Here is a 19,474-nt window from a genome sequence, read left to right as displayed (position 1 = left end):
GGAAGCGGTTGGGTGGGCGGCTGGTCACATCCAGCCCGCTGCCATCTTCGCCTTGTTGCCCTTCGTCAGGCGCTTCAGGTGGACGAGGAGGTCGGGGCGGTCGCGGCGAAAGTGGGGGCTGCGGAAGCGATGCAGGGGCCCGGTGCAGTTGCCACCGTTGCCTTGTCCACCCTCTGGGCCCGGCCCAGGCCCGGGCCCCACCACACTGCTCCCCGGCAACATCCCCACCTTGCGGAAGCCATAGAGACTGAGCTGCCGGATGAAGCTGCTGAAGTTCTTGGTCTTGAAGAAACCGGCGGCTGCCGCTGCCCCACGGCCACCCGGCTGCGCGGCGACGGCCGGCCCGGCGCCCAGCAGCTCGCACTCACAGAGCGGCTGGTTGATGACCAGTCCCTGGCCGGAGGCATCCCAGCGAACGGAGCGGCAGCGCGGGCTGTTGACCAGCCGCCACAGCCTGGCGGGGAAGGTGTCGGCACCGACGGGGACGGGCTGCTGCGACGCGTCCGTGTCGGTAGGTGGCGCCAACGCCGCGCTCAACCGCCGCCCCGCTCCTCCGCTTCCCCCGCCACGCGCCGAACGGCACGTGCCCCGCCTGCGAGGCGCCGCCCGCCGCGCGCGGCCCCCGGCCCTCAGCCCCGCCGCGGCGCTGGTCCGCGCAGCGCCCCGGTCCCTCGGCACGGCACGGCCGCAGCCCGGCCCCCCCTCAGCCCCGCCATCCCCTCAGCCCGGCCAACCCCTCAGCTCCCCCTCAGCCCCGCCATCCCCCTCAGCTCGCCGCTGCCCTCAGCCCCCCCTCAGCCCCGCCATCCCTCTCACTCCCCCCGTCCATTCAGCTCCCCAAGTCCCCTCAGCCGGGCCATGTCCCTCAGCCCCCACCATGTCCCTCAGCCATCCCCCTCCGCCCCGCCGGTCCCCTCACCCCGCCGGCCCCTCAGCTCCGCTGCCACCAGCATCTCCCCTAGCTTCCGTGAGCGACCGGGCGGCTGAGGCCCGGGGCCGAAAGTTGCCGCTCGGGGCGGCCCCGCCGCCAGCCCGGAGCCGTCCCGGCGGCAGCCTGGACGTCCTTGAACCACGGCGCGGGCGGGCGCCGGGCCGTGGAAAGCGGCTGCAGGCGGGGCAGAGCGGGGAACACGCGTTCCGCAGCCCCGCGCCCCGCCATGGCTGCCCGGCGCCCCGGGACCGCGCGCGGGAAAGGGGGCGGGGCCGCAGGGCCACGTGACACAACATCGAATCCCAGGGAGGGGAGGGGCGGGGCGGGGGCGGGTTCTGCTGAGCAGCCGGACCTGCCCGGGCGCCGCGGCTGCCGCGGGGTGCGGGCGGCGGGGACGGAGGGGACGGACGGGGGCGCGGGTGGCGGGGACGGAGGGGACGGGGGGGACAGAGGGGGACAGAGGGGGACGCGGGCAGCGTGGGGCTGGGGAGCTGCTCCATGTGCCGGGGGTGCACCGGGCTGGTGCTTACCCCGCCGGGAGGAATGCTGCCGGCAGATCAGGTGTTGCAAAGTGTCGGCTTAAAAACCACTGGCAGTTCACAAAAGGAAAAGCAAATTTATAAGGAGTGCAGAGGAACGCGGAACAAATCGGGAATTGTGTCACATTTGCCCCAAAACCCCCCAGGACCTGTGCAGTTCTGATCCCCACACCAGAACAGATCAAGTGGAGTTAAAATGGGGCAGAGAAAATCAGCAGCGAGGGTAAGAACTAGCTTCAGCGGAAGGAAATACTGAAGAAGGAATCTTCAGAGGGGCAGTTATATAAAAATATAGGTAGTAAAGTTGTAGTTAGTGTAAAGGAGGCAAGCACGACTCATGGAGGATTTCAAACAGGAGAAATCAAATCAGGTACTTAATCACAGGGAAACCGGGGAACTAATTGCCACAGGATGTTTTGGGTACCATAATGTTACTTGGCTAAGGGAGGGTGTGGGGGGGTGCGTGTGTGTGAAGAAAAGAGAGAGGAAAAAAGAACAAGATTAGCTACATTCACAAAGGCCAGAACTCTTAAGCGGCACCTTTGTCACTGCGAGTGCTTGCACTGTGCGCTGGCACAGCTCTGAGGCGGTGCCTGAGCTGCACTGGTGCAGATCTGCCCTCTCCTCAGCCTTGTGCTGTCAGCTGTGACTGCAGGCAGACTGCAGGAACCAGCAGAACCATCCTTACCGCTGCAGAACAGGAATCTGCTACGAACCAACAGGCAAAGAAGAGCAGGGAGCTGGGGAAGGAAGAGTGCGGTGATCTCTCTCTCTGCTTGCATTTGCCCACAGGTCACCAGCAGTGGCAGAAGAAAACGACATTCCTCTGTCTTGGCTGCCCTCAAAGCAAGACAGTAGTGAGAAGACTGAGCACCTGTGTGTTTTGTGACCTCAAAATACATTATCTTGGAGTTGTCGTAAGTTTTCTTAGCAAGAAGGTACAAAACCAAACCTCTTCTTTAACTAAAGTCGTCCTTATTGCTTTGGTTTACAGCACAGCCCCTAACCACCAAGGCAAGTAAAAGCGCAGTAAGTTCCAGAAAGGGAACAAAATTGAATAAGCTGATGGGAAACTGTTCCTATTTTTAAACTGAAAGCAAAATCCCTCTGCTCTTCTGCATAGCTGAAGTGAGGAAAATGATGTTTGGGTTGGGTTGCTTAACAGAGTTTCACACTTCAAATTAAACCAGAAGCAGAAATTTTGTCAGTGTTGTCATATCAAACCTAAAATCCAGCACCACAGAAGGATGTTGCTTTACCCAAGGAATTAATGGCCTACGATTCTAGTAAGCTCATGCTGTCATCTTCCCAAGACGCTTTGCAATTTTTTTCCCCTCGGTAATAACTTATTAAGAATTATGTTGCTCAGTGTAAACAGCTAAAACTTAAGTAAAGCAAATCTGAAAAATCCAGAAAAATGTCCATTTCACAATAAATTCTTCTTGGCATTCCTGAGGTTGTCTTTTGCATTACTTCAGTGAAATGAATCTGGGTTTCTCTCTCCTTGTGCAGCAAGAGTGCCAGAAGACCATGACTACCTGATGGTGGGACAGATGAGGTTTTTAGTGTATCATCCGTAACTCAGGGCAGAGCCAGCAATACGTAGTCCATAACTGAAATGCAGAGCATGATTCCCTAAAACTAACACACAGAAACAGCGGTCCCTTTCGTACCACTGGCCATTCTTGACTTCAGCCACAAGAGTGGATTCATTTGCCACTTCGTGGTCAGTGGGTTAAATTTGGTCCTGAGGACTTTAAATGGTTACTTTAATCGTCAAAGATTGTTATTAGCCAAAGGTGATGGGAGCTGCAAGAATAAATAGCTTATTACTAATTTGTGTCATTGACATATGAACTCAGTGCTTTCCTTCTTGTTCACCCATATGAACTCAAATTGCTGTTAGCCCGCACGCCCCTATTTGCCATGTACCATGGCAGTTACTCTCTGGTGTGTGCCTCTCTCACAGCTGTGCCTTTCTCTGCAGCTAGCTTTCTTTCTCCTTCCCTGCTGCGGGACACCAGAGATGTGTCCATTGTACAGACGAGAAGGGGCGCCTTTGCCAGAAATTCATAATCCTCTTCTGCCAGTACTTAACCTCCATTCCAACCTTTTGTAATAACCTCCTAGTTTTCTACATTTCCCTTGCTTATACATATATATAGTACAAAAAAACCCTACCAACTTAACGATGGAAATTACACATTTTGCAAACTGATTCTGCAGAGCTGAACAAAAATGTTATTGTTAGCTTATCTGCTGTATGTCAGGGCAAGGACTGTATGTCAGTGGGAAGAAAAATCCTTTGTGACCAAAATGTAAACCAAAGACCTGTCTTCCACAAAGTTCAGAAGTCTGTGGCTATCCAACTGCACAGCAGTTCTGTCATCAGAGCAGCTTACCTAAACTCACCACCTGTTAAAGGGGGATGATGAACTTCTGCCCCTTGCTTCCTTTAATTGCACCCTCTATAAAACCGGTTTCATTTCACTCCCTGCTGTTCCCTGGTGTGGGGTCAGCAGGATGCAAACAGCACCCTTCTGTGCTGTGGATTGGGGTCTGATGGGTGAGCAGTCTGCGGGGGTGGGGGTGGGGACAGGAAGGGTACTGAGGTGACACCCCCCAAGCCCAGGGCACACTCGCTCCAAGGACAGGCAGCCCCCCCTAAGTCAGCATTTGAGAACCAGAAGATGCTGGTGAGGGCTCCCAGCATAGGGCTCTACTCCATTGTCTGTGGAGGAAAGAGGGTTGATGACTTTGATGTTTATCAAGACGAGTGCTCTATAAATTCATGCTCCCAAAAATTCATGCACTACTATCATGATTTTGGGGTGCAGAGCGCAGGAATTTAGTTGGTGGTCCTAATCCAAGCTAATGCAGCTTCATAAGATACTGTCAGCTGAGCTACGGTAGCAACGGGTGTGCTCTGGTCAGCCTGAGTTGCAAAGCAGTTTGGCTAGATAAGCATCTTCTGATACAAAAAGTTTTAAGGGTAGGACAAGCCTTAAATGACTGTTTCTTGTAATTATCCATTCACACAGATCATCTTTTTTGACATACTTTGGAAAAATTTTGATGTGTTCCCAAGATGTAGGACAAGTGGCTGGATCGTAAGAGCATAGATATTTCAGATCCAGGTGGATAAGTATCTGAACTACCTCAGGCAAGATAAACCCAAAGTTTTGGTCCTCACAAACCAATCACAGAAATGAAAAATTACCGTTATTGTAATATGACTATATGTAAAATGACAAACAAAATATGACAATAGGGAAGTCAGTGGCTTTGTTACATACTCTCATAATCTGGTCCTTAAAAGCTATCTCCTGGCTACATCATTGTTGCAGTGAAATTCATTGCTCTCTTTACACATCTTTGAAACTCTCATGTATCAATGACTATAAGATCAGAGTATGATCATCTTCAAGGAAGAGTTGGTAGCTCACTCTTCGCCAAGGTTGTAGAATGACCAAATCTGGACTTCTGCACACATTGTCAGGAATTTTGTCTGATTTTCTATATTGAGGGATGTGGGGTGGGATTGTGTTTGTGTCGCGCAGAATGTGCTCTTAAGTTCCTGTATTCAGTTAATGCTGTGATCATGCTCAGGAAGGTCCTCCACTGAAGTCAGGGCAGGTACAACAAAATGAGAATTCTGGATTTGGCTTCATTGTCCAAATTCACAGTGTCTGGGAGATGGATAAGCCAGGCTGATACTTACAATGATGCGTAGCCATTCTCAGACAGTTTAGCATAATACGTTATTCCAAAATTCTTTTGAACGTGCCAGCATTTGGACATTCATAAGGTTTTTAACAAAGAACTCTCTAAATGCATTTAAAACCATTTTAAGCCTTGTATCACTAACAAGAAGACCGGAAGAATTAAGTTGCTGTGACTTTGCATTAGTGGCTATGACAGCATACATTCAGTTCTGACATTTACTGTTATTCCCATGACACCCATAAATACTGCAGACAGCTAGCTGGCTGATCACACATTGCTTGGTTTAGCTGCTTCTATAATTTAGGAGGGGTTAAGTTAGCATTTGGAAAATAGAAACTTTTTTACATTTCATATTTATTACTTTGCAATTTTCAAAAGGAAAATCACCCCACACACACCATGTTCTGATCCATCCAGTGAAAAGTTCCTCAAGGACCAATAATTCCTATTGTTGTTAGTCAGTTCTCTAATATTACAGATTAATGTGGAATATCTTTTTCTGACTCCTGTTTGTGGCCTTGCCCATGTGATTTCCTTCACGATATTTTGGGATGTGTCATTTAATCATTCAAGGTCATCACAGGCATTTTGCCTCCTGCAGCAGTGAATCCCACAGTTTACTTACACATGTTAAATATATTTCCCAATAATTGTAAAACATGCCGCTTCTTTCCTTTTCTTTCTCTCCATTCGCACTGCCAAATGTTACAGTAAAAGGAACTCTAAAGCTTATTTTTCCTGCTACCATTTCAGCTAGTCCCTGTGTCTTAAAATCTTTGCTTTAGCAAAGCATTTCAAATACAACAATAGCATTGAAGAATATAAAGATGTCATATGTTTGATTTTCCTCTGCTCATTTAAAAAATGTGTTATCTGTATTTTCTGTAATTTCTGGTGGAGGCTGGGCAGAAATCGATATTGCTATTTATGTTTGCTCCTACGGAGAGGTTCTGCCTACCCAGAGCACAGTAATTGTGCTAAGTAATTGAAGTATGGGATTATTTTAGGCTAATGTGTGTTTACTTACTCCAAGTTAAATTTCATCACTGCTACTTCTATTTCCGTCTGAAATATTTCTTAATCCTCCACAATTTTTCACCATCTCTGCTGAAGCACTTCTCCAATAGTATTACTGACTGCCCTGTTTCTGTCTTCTTCCTTCCGCACATCAAATGTCTGGGATTTTTTGGTGTTATCTTAGAAGTTTAATTTCTATCTAATGCAGATTTGGACCATTATATCAGATACTGAGCCAGAGTCATGTGGCTTTTGTGATGAGCAGTCCTGTCTCACCAACCTGCAGGTTCTAGGAGTTGACAAGCATATTGATAGGGGCTTGACTGCTGGTTTTCCAGAAGGCTTTTGGCAAGGTCCTTCACCAAAGGCTCTTAAGGAAATTCAGACATTATAAGGAGGAAGGCAGTTGCATGGTTAAATAACTGGGTAAAAGACAGGGAACAGAAGATAAGGATAAACGTTCAGTAAATGGTCAGAAGGCTGTTTTTCACCTTCATGAGCAACTTAGGAGTAGGTATCAATGACAGATGAGGAATCGATCTTTACAAATAATATGAAGTTATTCAGGATGGAGCAACTGTCAAGGACTGCAGAAGCTGCTAACAAAACTGAGAAACTGTTTAGATATATTTTGCACCCAGTTATTAAATGTGTTGCTTTATTTGCCTCATCTCATAAAGACAGAGTGGGAAAAAGCTCATAGGAGAACAGCAAAGATCAGGGGTATGGAGTATCTTCCATGTGAAGGAAGACTGTGCAGACCAGGACTCTTCAGCCCAGAAAAGCTCCAATATGTGACAGAGGCATATAAAAGCACAAATAGCCAGAGAAGTTTATTGTTTATTTTCTTTCCCTGTGGGACAATTAGGGTTCAGCCAATGAAGCTCGCAGGAGGCAAGTTCACACTGAACAAAACCGGGTGAATCTTTATACAATATGTAGTTAAACTGGTGGAAAGCCTTGCTGTAGGATGCTATGAATGATGGCCATTTACACGATCTCAAGAGGACACTGTGTAAAAGCCTGGACAGGAAATTCTGTTGAGCTAATAAATGCAAAGATTTTCCTGAATCCCTCTGGAGAGGTCCATAAGCTGCACATTCTTGGCAAGAGTGCATACCAGGACGTGTCACTGGAGGCTTTGCATCCCCAGGCACCTGCTGGTGGCCACGACTGGCAACAGGACACAGGGTTAGACACCGTGCAGCCATTTCTTATGGTCTGCTCCCCTCAGGACACTTGGAACAGCTTCTCTTCTTAAGCGACAGCAGATGTTGTGCCTAACTGATGATATCCCAGTCAGCAAAGTTACAAAAAGACCCGTCAGCTGTATATTGAGGCCAAGAAAGTTCAGGCTGAGACACAGGTTTTAAACACGTAAGGTCATTTCTGTTTGGAAGCCTTAGTCCAGCCGCAGCACGCTCCTGCTCACTGAAAGCTTTGGAAGCAGCTAAGATTTCCCTGTGGCTGCTGAGCTCAGCAGAACGGGAACGGTTTGCTCCTGCGGACTGTCCTTTCTTTTGCTAGCTGCATGCTTCCCAAATCCCTCCCTGCTAATGAGGGCCACAGAGAGGCCACCAGGACCCTTCTACTTGTGAAGGAGAAGTTGAGTAATTGCTAGCTGCATGTGCCCCTCTCTCCGTACCCTTCCCAGCAGGTGCACTGGCTCTTCCCTTGCTACGCAGCCCCTCCTCGCTTCCCCAGTTGCTGCATTGCTGCCCCTACCAGATCTTGGGAGCTCTCCTGATGTTGTAAACTGAAGGAGGGTGGCTATCCTCATTTCCCACTCTTACTATTAATCCTACTCCTCTGTCCTTGTCGAGATACTATTTCCACCTTCGCCCTGCTGATCTCCCACCTTCCAGGGCCGATGTCGCCCATGCAGCCGCCCCTGCCAGGCACCACTGCCTGCACCTGCCTGTGGCTCCTGCTGCTCTCCGCAGACCTCACCTTGCCCCCTGCGGAACAGTGGGGCTTGCTGGGCGGCTTTGCCTCTTTGCTCTGTTTTCTTCTGCCTGAGCTCTAACCGTGGAATTGTTCCTTGCTTTGTGCTTAAGGTTAAGAAGCTGAACTAGTTCCCCAGGTGTTCCTTATTGAAAATGTCCCAAACCCAAAAGTAGTTAAGTATTTATATGCCCCTTGTTACTCCTGAAAGCGAAAGGAAAACACACTTTCCCTACCGTTGTCCCTGTTTGACATTTGCCATAGCAAAATTTACAGAGGAGTTTGGTGTATGGCCCATTTGTGCATCATATTTTTAATTTGGAAACACAAGAAACCCAAAGCCTCATTGCCATGAAAAAGTAATGCTCAAATCTGTAAGAATATAAACTATACTTTATAAAACAAGCTCTGCTTTTCTCTCACAGCTCCCATCTCAGGTTGCTTTCACTTGGTCCTTAGTGATAAAATGGCACCATAAACTTGTTTTATGTCCTGCTCTGTAGTAAAGCACAGTGTAGTAGGTGGCAGACACAAGAAATTTATATTCTTAGTCACTTCACTGTGAAAGGTATTGATCACAAATGAGCGGTAGCCTCAACATGTCAAATTTATAAACAGCAGAGAAAATGGAGACGGACCAAAGTAAAGGTATGAAGAAAAGTTCAGTCTTTACCAGCCCCTGATGACTGATGGTGTGATTTGCCTCTGAGTGGTGGAAGGGAGTCAGAGAGGGTCTTGGACTTTCTCTTGTGCTATCCTCCTGCAGATGGCTGGGCTCGGGGCTGGTGGGTGTGCACGTGTTCTTCGCAGAACTCTGCAAGGGAATGCTGAGATGTGGTGCTAGAAGACATGAAGCTCGGTGCACGGCAAATGCTGTGTCTGCAGCTCACTGCTTGCAAGTCCCGATGCAGACGGAAGTGGAAGGGTGAATGATGCACCTGATACTGCAACTGTGACTAGCTGTGGCTTTGGAAAGAGCAGAAAACTAGTCATGCAGTAAGTGTGCCTGAAGCTTTGATCTCCCTATAAAATTATCACTTTTCTCCACTATTGAAATAGACGTACCACATATGCATTAAGCCAAATGGAAGAGAGCATTAGTTTTTGGACTGTCACCGTCTTTAAGCACCAGCAAGAAAAGAGGAATTTGTTTTCCTGCTTCAGATACTACAGATTCTGTGGGACGTTGACATTTTCTTACAAGCCGTCTGTGAACTTACTCAAGAGAAGGGCAAGCTAATGAGGCAAACATTGTTTGCCTTAAGTGTCTGTTTCTCCTGTGTGTCCGGGGGCTGTGACACAGTCCTGCAGACTTAAATGCAACCCCCAACAAACACTAACGATAAAAAAGGAAAGCAAACAGAAAAATACCTTACCGTCTCAGAGATTTGCTTTTCCTTGCTCTTTCTTCTTACTTCCTCGGTGTTTTCCACATGAAATCCCGTGGCTTCACTGTCACACCATGGGCAAACAAGCAGGGCCGGTCTTTCGCGTTCCTGCACTCAGCATGGTCCCCAAAGCTATTTTGATGGGTGGGCGGGAGGGGTGGGCTGAGCTTGGGTGGCCGCTCTGGCTTCCAGATGAAGCTGGATCTCCCTGGTACAAGAGGCAGTCGGCGGCTGCAGAGCCTGGACAACTGACAGACCACCCTAAGCCCCTAACCAGAGAGCTCCAGCCATGGGAGGGATAATAACAGACACCCAGTTGCCTCCCTCTGGAAAACTAAAGGAAGAGGAAAGGCTAGCGCAAAGTTTCTGGAGGTCATAATCTGGGGCATCCTGCTGTCAGTGGGAAGAATTAGTGGCTGCAGAAAAAAAGGATCAATGCAGAGGTCAAGAGTAATGTGGAGAGCTACACACACGGAGGGGAGAGGAGGGAGGGCAGACAGCCTGGAACGTGCCTGGGTCGCAGATGAGCATGAACCAGGTTTTGGTTCGGCCTTGTGGACATCAAGAAAATGATGTGGCCCTGTTGTATCCTGCACAGCGTGTTGTCGGTTTTGTGCGTTGCCTGTGCTGCACCTCTCTGGCCCTGGCTGAGTTAGTGCACAGGCAGAGACCCCCTCTCCTGTCTGGCACGCCACATCCAGCACAGCCCGGACACAGCCTGCCTGCTTCTGGTTCTGCAGAAGCTCGTCTCTTGCCTGTGTGAGACCCTCTTCGGAAAGCTGGCCACCAGAAAAGGCAGTTCTTCAGTACTGAGAATCCTTCCCCTACAGGTCAAAGAACTGTAATTTTGGATTCTCTGCTGTCCTGGGTCTGGCTGGGATGCAGTTTATTTTCTTCACAGCAGCCCACACAGCACTGTGTATTAGATTTCTGACCAAAACAGTGTTGATAACACACCAGATTTTTACCTAGGGCTGAACAGCGTCAACAACTTCTCTTTCTCACTTTGCCACAACCCACACAAGTAAGTTCAGGGTGGGCAAGAAGTCAGGAGGGTACACAGCTGCAAGAGAAAAGGTGGAGCGAGAAGCAGGGCAAAAAATCCTGAGATACCTGCAGTGCAAAAACCTGAGATACCTCACCCTTTTTAAACACATGAAATACTTCTATGCCTGTGCACACACTCATGTAATTAATCAGAATTTGTGCACGTGACCTTATCGTTAACTTGGCCAGCATGCTCAAGGCACTCTAAACAAAAAAGAAGTGTTTGTCAACACAAAGCGCATCAGGTAGTGTGGTCACACGAAAGAACAAGAATCTTCATATGCATCATATTTGCCAAAAAAACTGAAACACAACAAAACCCCAAACTTGCCTCCAGCTCTCAGGTCAATTTTTATCAGTAAGTTGTATTTGTAACATTCCTTATATGCATACCTTCCTTCATCCTCAGATGTTTCACTGGAAGTGCTATCATCCGGTACTTGACCATGATTGCCACTGGAAGAGCTCATCTGCTGATGAGCCCTCTGCTTTGAAGGCTGTCTTTTACTTTTGTTTGCAACTTTGGCATTCAGGGCAATTTTACTGCATTAAACAGAAAGAAAGAAAAAAATCACCAAGTGAGTAGGTTTGCAAAAAATATTTCTGTGAAACAGATATACTTAAGATGATGTCCAGAAACAACTGAGACAACAAATATCTATGATAAAATCACAGACCTGACTGCAATGATCATGAAAGATACCCAAGTATTTAAAATCCTTGCCCTAGGAGTCAGGGGGACACATGGAATCTGAGCTAGATCCAGGTTAAGCTGGACTATATCCAAATAGCCACAGTACAGAAAGCATCTAGAGCAGAGAGGTTCTTCATCTTTGAAGAACAGACAGGAAAAAACTCCTGCTTAGGTTTACATTAAAATATGTGTGCCTTCTTTAGACTTTTGAGATTGGTTTGATACTATCATCTTTTCCTGACAAAGGGCATATTAACTTAATGAAAACACCAACTGCACAGAGATCACTAAAATCACCTAAAAAAGGGAGTAGTAGCAAACCGCAAGTTCCTACTTTTCTTTTCTAGGTGGCCATTTCCTACAAAAATAACTGCTTTTTCTAGTCTTCAGTTCTGGTTTTGAAGATGCATTTTGCCTCAGTATTGACAAGGAAATCACAGGAATTTGGGTGGGGGTTTACTTTTTTTTTCCCCTTTTCTTTTTTTAGAGCAGGCAATAAATTTGAACCTCCATCATGCACTTCGTGTTTTCTAAAAAGAAATTTTCTTCATTTTTTGAGAAGCAGTGGACTACTCACTATGGCTTTCACCACTGAGGAAACTACTTCAACTACTACAGTATTAGAAAACCTAAGACACTTACATAGTACTACAAATAAGAATTAGAGATTATTTCCTTAGCTTACCATTTCATTGGCATTTTAATCAATTTTGAGCTCTCCCCAGATGAAAAACTCTTTTTGTCTTTTTCTTCTATCGTGTTTTCATTCTCCATTTTCAAACAGTCATTCTTCCTTACAGTAATCTTTTGTTTCATTTGCCGATTAGTGATGTTATTTAATTTATCCACACATTCCTGTTTTGCCACGGCCTGCACTTTTGAACATCTTTGTTTGCTTTTTTCGTTCTCAACCTATAAAAACAAAGTTAAGCTTCATGTATTTCTAGAAGACAGAAACTCCACATCCAAGATTGATTAATTCAGGGTTTACCCCTGAAATAATCTAAAATGAAATATTTTTTTTAATTCATAGAGAAGCATTTTCACAAAATTACACTACAAAATGTATTACGCCATTGAAAGTACTTTGAATTCACTCATGATGCAAGACATAACAAAAATACAGCCCTTAGAAAGAAAACAGTATCTTAAAACATGAACAACAAAAAAAGTGAAAGCATTACTGATGGACAAAGAGTTAGGAGGACTGCACAATGTTAGTTGTAACACCACCAGAAAAAAATCAAGTGGAACTGTGCTGGGCTACTGCTCCCTGAACAAGGGGAGGAAAGAAAAAAAGATCCCAAACCCACAAACACAACTGGTTTCACAGGAAAGAGGAATTTTAGTGAAAGGCAATGAAGACACACCATGCAGATATCACAGCACATGAATTATTAGTCAAGACCCTGTTCAGAAGCTATTTTCATTCTTTGATTCAGAATCAGAACCGATAGAATTGTATGGATTTCTTTTTAAGGGAATGAAGTGATAACTACTTGCACTGGAACCGAATGCCACCTACTGTTAAACTGGAACAATAATGCATTCCGTTTTCCAAAAATGGGGAAAAAGACAACTCTCCACTGCCCTCTTTATTCACCAGTCACCTATTTCCATTAGAACAAAACCCGGTTTGTAGGAAGCATCTTCCCTTCATGAGGAATAGCTCAAGTGAAGAGGAAATATTCTGCCTGGCTCCAGAAGGCTGCGGGTCTCCCCAGGCTCTTTTACACACGCTCCATCGCTGCTATTGCTTCAGCAGCGGTTTTACCTCCCAACAGAGACCTCCTTAAAAACATGTTCTGACTTTCCTGAACAGTGGATTGTATCTCACAGTTTCATTGATTTGCACAGCAGAATCCTGCAGTTTCCATTGAAGCTAACGAAGACTGTGTGCTTTCAAAACCAAGCACGTTCAGCACCTCCATCATAACTCTGAATTAGAGCTATTGCCTAAACCACTACATGCTGCACACGCTGCCCGTGCCCGCCCTGGCTAGCCCAGCCCTGTTTTACCGATTCATCCAGGCACTTGCATCAGTGCGTCTGACTTGGTGAATTTACACATGAGAAACCAGGCATTTCTGACCAACACCCATGCTCTTTAACTGCACTGGTTATTTTTAAATTGATGACACATTACTAATAGTCAAAATCACATACACCACAGATTTTCCCTGAATTTCTTCATAGAATCACCTGTGATTGCTGTTGTCAAATAACATGACTGCTTCTTTCTTTACCTGCAGAAAGCTTGGCACAACACGTACAATACTGCACAACATACAGCTCCATCTGACAGTCAGACCAGAATGACCTTCCTGCAGTGCAGGCGGGCTGCGTATCTCCAGTAGCACCCACAGCCCCAGCCTGCACTGCCTTAGAGACAGCAAAGATCCGCGCTGACGAGAAACGCTCTCATGCACATGGCATTTCACCTTGTCCACGGATTTGAAACACGGGTTGCTTTGCGAAATTTAATTTTATAGTTTCGTTCCAAGGCAAAACAGACTGTCCAACAACTTTTGACTTACACTAAAAACCATAAATATTCACCTTCCATATGAACGGATACATGCCAGGATATGTACGGCTGATGAATTTTTTCGCATGTTGCTGGGGAGCAATACCTGCACGTGTTCATCTTTTTGTCCATCTCTACTGGGATTCCTTCTAGCTGGGTACGTTGCATCTCAGGGTTGTATGGAGGGGATTACCTCCAAGCAGCGGGACAGATCACCAGCCACCCCTGTCGCTCCTAAACTGCCTCTGCTGAGCATCTCAGTGCGTCCCAGAGTGGTGGCTTGCTCAAGAAGAGGTGGCCTGTGATGGCTCCTCTCCAGTGCACATGCCCACAGGACCACCGAGCAAAGGACTATCCCACACCATCCTTCCCCACTTTGAGAAAGAAAGCACGTACGCATCTATGGCTAATCTCCCTTCTGAAGCAGTACAGCTCAGCTGAGACCTCAGACTGCTTTTCTGCAGCACCTGGGATTCTTACCAACACTGTCTCCATGAACTCTACCCGGACTCAGTTTTGTGCAGAGGAGGTGTTTACTGCCGCATGCACAAGAGCAACGGCAAGGGCAGGCAGCGCAGCGATCTCCTGTTACCGAACGTGCTGCTCTGGGACTCCCAAACAGGCGGTCAGTTAGATCCCTGGCAAAGTTCTCCAGCAAAGCCACCCGTGATTTGTATCCACCTCAGCTGTACAAACACGGTGTAAACAGAAGCAGAGCGGCTCTTTACCTCCAGCACTGTATGTCCCTTTCCTTCCCATGTCACCACCACCTGTAAAAGCGCTCACGGAAATGAGCAAACCCCACCCGCCAGAAAGAGGCAGGGCTTTCAAAGGAAAGGAGGGTATTCAATGGGAAGCTGCAGATGTGCCCTGCCTGGAGAAGGCACCACTGGCAACCCCTCCTCCGTGAGCTGGGGAGATGCAGAGGGGGCAGGAAGGCAGGCGTCCGGGAGTAACTAGAAGCCCTGGTTTGCTACTGCTGCAGTAGCCCTGGCTGTGGGGACAATAGAGCTCGCCATGAAATGACGATCAACCAAAATATTTCAGAGGGGCACAGCAGGGAGCACAAGCTGCTGGGCGTCAGCAAAGGGCTGTGCTCAGCTTTTCTGCGGCACGTTGTCACAGGCAAGGTGAACACGAAGCACAGGGAGGATCTGCAGTTCTACCTGCCTTGCAGGGGCTTGGCCTGAGCTCCCCCTTTGCAAACCAAGTCACCCTCCCACCACACGGCACAATCTCTGCTTAATGTATGTCCCAGCAACTGGGGTACCCCATGCAGAGAAATCTGAGAGGTCCCCCCTGGTCACAGCTCTAGTCATCAGTGGTTCCAACAGCGTCTGATGCTCAGGGTGTCCCCTGCGCCAGTGGTCCTCCCTCCAGGTGCCCCTCCTCCTCTCCATTTGCCCCGGAGTAGACGAACTCAACATAACACCCATTCTGGGGAGATTTAAGCCCCGAAGAGCTCAGAACTGGCTGAAGCCAGCACAAAAGCCTATCTTCTCTCTGAGAGTTGCAATGTCCTTACACCCTCCCTGTCCTTCCCCTCTAGATCAGAAACCAAACAGGGGAAGCGGTGCACGCAGATACACAGAGAATACTGAATGGGACACACTGGCTCCTCTTCCAACTCCTTTATTGTCTCAAAGGTGTTTTCATTCTGTTGGAGGAAAAAGAGAGAAATATGTAGAGTCCCCAGGTTTATCCCTAGTAAGCACTTTCACATGTTCATTTAGTAAAGCAGATTAGATTGATTCCTCAGATATTTTTTTTGGGGGGGGGGATTATAATGAACTCATTCAGTTTTTAAATCAGGCTTAGGAGCCGTGACTCACTGGCTACGAATACATGTACACACATGCGTGTACAGGACAGCACAGAATACTCTATTTACTCATATGGGTCTGAAAAGACATTTTTTTTTCTATCATTTTTTGTTCTGTGCATCATTTATGGCTGGACTGCATGGACAAGATGGTTTTCTTAATTCTGTGAAAACACTTGCATCTATTGACGCCTGCACCTCTAAACATAGTGATATGGTCATACAGCCAAATTTGCAAAGCCGGTAACTGTTCTTACACCATTCTGGGCATAGCAGACACACCCATAGAAACACCCCTAATGGTCATGCCTATTTACACATTTATTTCTGCTATTTCATCATCTGTAAAGAACAAGTGCTCCTTTCCTCGACCTGTTTCAGAAGAAATCTGAATATTTAAGGAATTAAAAACAGATGAGTCGGCCAAAGGAAAATTTAAACATACTTACTTTAACAATGCCAAGGTGTTATTACTAAAATGCAAGCACTTTGACAGCAGGTATCTTATGAGCGCTGTGCAAAGTGACAGAGAAAAGCCTCAAGAAAAATCTACCAGAGTTTGGGTTAATACACTAAATCCCAGCACAATGGTTCAAGGGTAAGGGCACTTTAAAACAGAATGTGTCCTGAATCATGTTAGGAAGAAGACAAAGAACATATCCTGCTGGGAAGATCATTAATGATTAGGAAAACTTGACCAGGCTACTATAAATTTGTCCCAGGTTAGAAAAAGCCAAGAATCTTTTAAAGGACACTACAAAAAAATAACATTTAAGACAAAAGGCAGCGTAGTAACAAATGGAATTAAAAGGAGTCCTAGAAAGTAAATCTTTCAGTAATAAGCAAACAAAGCTAATAACAATCTAGGGCATAGAAAAGATTAGTTCAGCAGCAGGATGCACAGCAGATAGGAGAGCAAATTAGTTCTGTTTTACCAAAACGTAAATGGAGGGGGGAAAAAAAATTCAGAACTTAAGTGTTTCTCTTTATTTTTCCTGCATCTAATTTTTAACTGTTAAGAGAAATAACACAAAAGCTTTATTTTTGCTAATGCCAGGCAACGGGAATCTGGAATTTAAATTAATCCTTCACACACTGCCATTTGGGGATCATTTCTACCAGATCCAACAAGGATACAAGGGATAGGACAAGAGGAAATGGCCCCAAGTTGCCCCAGGGGGGTTTTAGATTGGACATTAGGAAAAAATTCTTCACTGAAAGGGTTGTCAAGGACTGGAACCAGCTGCCCAGGCAAGTTTCAGGGTGGCCTCACCATCCCTGGAGGCATTTCAAATATATGTAGATGTGGTGCTCAGGGACACAGTTTAGTGGTGGACTTGGCAGTGTTAGGTTAATGCTTGGACTCAATGATCTTAAAGGACTTTTCCAACCTAAATGATTCTATGATTCTACACTGTTCAAAATTACCTACAGTCTTCCGTCAAAAAACAGGGTTTATACTGCTGTTTCAATTGTACTGGTTATCAGGTAATCCAGCCTCGTAGCACTCTTTAATTTAAAGTTTACAAGCACCAAGATATCCCCCAGTGACTGCACTTTAGCTAGTTTGATATTAAGCTATACATTTTTCTTAACGTGATTAGCAGCATATCTCAAGCTATGTTTGAACATATTCTTAGGTGAATGGGAGATACTATCAGCTTTTCATTAGACAGAACATGTGAGTATTTTAAAAAGCCAAACTCCAACAGAATACACAGCACAAGCATGTGTTTCTGCCAAGGTATTTTCTATTAAGCAAATCAAATGCACATGTTCATTCTCTCCCTCTTCTGTCCATACTTAAAATCCAGGCAAATTTGCAGAACAGCGCAAAGAGCAAGGTGTTAGAACTTAGAGAGAAGACCCACAACTTCTCTCGCACATGCTCTTCTGCTACCTGTAGCTACGTGCTTACCTTTGCACTCACATTTGTTACACAACACACTTTGGTGCCCGGGAATTTGATTGATTTAGATTCGCCCTGACAGAAGCAAACCTTTTTTTTTAACCGTTTGACCTTGTTTCACTTCTAACTGGAAGATCAGTCCTGCCAGGAAGGAGAGGTGAAACCTCACGACAGCTAGAGGGTGAATAATCTCTCTTCAAACTTTAAAACTCTGTGTATGAAGTTTCCTTTACAATTTGTACTCCACCTGGCTATTAAAAATGTATGAAAAGCACAGCAAGAAATCAAGCCGACCGTTAGTACAGAAGGTGCCAGCAGTTCCTCCTCGTTTCGCGAAAATCCAGCCCTCACCCTGAGGCTGCGGGACCAAATCCTGTGCAGCTGGAAGCGGCAGCGAGCCCTGGCCCCGGGGAAGGGCAGCTCAGCACCCTGCAAAGACGAGGCGCATCGCTCCGCTCCCCGCCACCCCGGGATGCCACACAGCCCCGACGCCGGGCAGCGGCGGCAGCACGGGCTCGCTGACGGTAACGGCGACCCTCCTGCCTCCCCCGAACGCGTAACGAGAGGCGAAAGCACCGTCCGGGCCGGCGGCCAAAGCACCTGGAGCCGCATCTCCCACCCCGGCAGGCCCGCCACCCGCCGGGCCGCCACCCCCCTCGCACCCAGACGGGGGGCGAGCCCCGGGAAGGGCCGCTGTCGCACCGGGACGTCGTGCAGCCCCTCCGAGCACCGAGGCCGGCCGGGGCTGGCAGCGACCGTCTCCTCGGGACCTGATGCTGCCGTCCAACGGCCGGATCCCATCGCCCGACGTGCAACGGATCGAGCACCTGCACGGCCGAGGGACCAGCTACGCGTGTCTGCGGGGACGGGAGCTGGGGGGCAAACCCACAAAGCTAGCACAGCTCTTTGCAACAGGAAAATACTTTATACACCTGGAAAAACCGTTTACAATGACCTTTAGTCACACTTAATCCTCACTGGGTCTTACGAGCCTCGTCCCCATTTAAAGGCACAGCGGTCTTTACTTTCACTCAAGTGTTCATGCACAGTTCAAGTAATTTCTGTTTGGTCTCATTACCCAATTGGTTCTCCCTGAGCTTACCTTATGCCCCAGCTTGACCCATGGCGTCTGTTCCCTCTCCCGAGGCCGTGTGCTGCCAAGCGCCTGCAACACACGCTGTCCTCCGGACCCTCTGCTGTGCTTCGCTGCAGGCCCTCACATCTTTTCTCTACGTCGCCACTTAAGGCGCAGAGCTGCCTTCTGCTGACCACCTACGTGCAAGCCGTCGGTCCGCAACGCTTCCCGGGGCGCCGGGGGCTGCCTGCGGCGCGGCGCGGTGCGGGGCCGGGGGCGGCTCTGCGGGGCCTGCCGGCGGCTGAGGCGGAGCCGCGAGTGCGGAGCCGCGGCGCAGCCCCCGGGTTCGCCCCCTGCGCAGGGCTGCCCGCTCCCTTCCCTGCGCGCTCCCCGGCGCTCGCCGCCTCGCTCCGGCCTCTCCCGGAGAAGGGGTCCGCTCTCCGGCTGGCCAACGCCTGCCCCGAGCCGGGCACGGCCAGCGCCGCCGTCGCAGGAGCGTGTCGGGGCGAGGGGCGGCGGCGAAACGTCTCGAACCTCGGCAGCGACAGCCCCGACCGCGCGGAGACCCAGCAGTGAGCCCGGGCCCCCCACGGGAGGCGGCTCCGGCTGACCGGCACCTTCACGCCGCACTCGCGGCCTCTGCCGCGGTCGTGCCCGTCCTCCGCAGCCGCTCGGGGGGCGCCCGTCACCCGCAGCTCCCCCGGCTCGCCCGCGCCGCTCCCGCAGCCGCCCCCGGGCAGGGCGGGGGGGGGACGGCGGAGCCCTCCCCGGCTGCCGTGCGGGGTCTGCGGCCCGGGCACAGCGGCCCCGCCGGCGCACCCCGCAGCGAGCGCACCGCGGCGCCGGGGGGCGGCC

General features: G+C 48.5%; 2 long non-coding RNA genes across 2 annotated transcripts; both read right to left on the bottom strand.

Moving 5' to 3' along the window:
• Positions 1-33: 33 nt before the first annotated feature.
• Positions 34-1,176, bottom strand: LOC129737261 (uncharacterized). Its single transcript, XR_008734940.1, has 3 exons — positions 920-1,176; positions 229-454; positions 34-118 (listed from the first exon to the last, which is right to left on the bottom strand). It is a non-coding gene; the product is annotated as an uncharacterized LOC129737261 (long non-coding RNA).
• A 9,813-nt stretch (positions 1,177-10,989) lies between these two features.
• On the bottom strand, positions 10,990-18,917 carry LOC129737260 (uncharacterized). Its single transcript, XR_008734939.1, has 3 exons — positions 18,647-18,917; positions 11,972-12,198; positions 10,990-11,135 (listed from the first exon to the last, which is right to left on the bottom strand). It is a non-coding gene; the product is annotated as an uncharacterized LOC129737260 (long non-coding RNA).
• Positions 18,918-19,474: the final 557 nt, after the last annotated feature.

The sequence above is a fragment of the Falco cherrug genome, chromosome 13 (assembly GCF_023634085.1).
Source record: "Falco cherrug isolate bFalChe1 chromosome 13, bFalChe1.pri, whole genome shotgun sequence".
Lineage (NCBI taxonomy): Eukaryota > Metazoa > Chordata > Aves > Falconiformes > Falconidae > Falco > Falco cherrug.
This window is presented reverse-complemented; position numbering and strand designations above follow the sequence as displayed.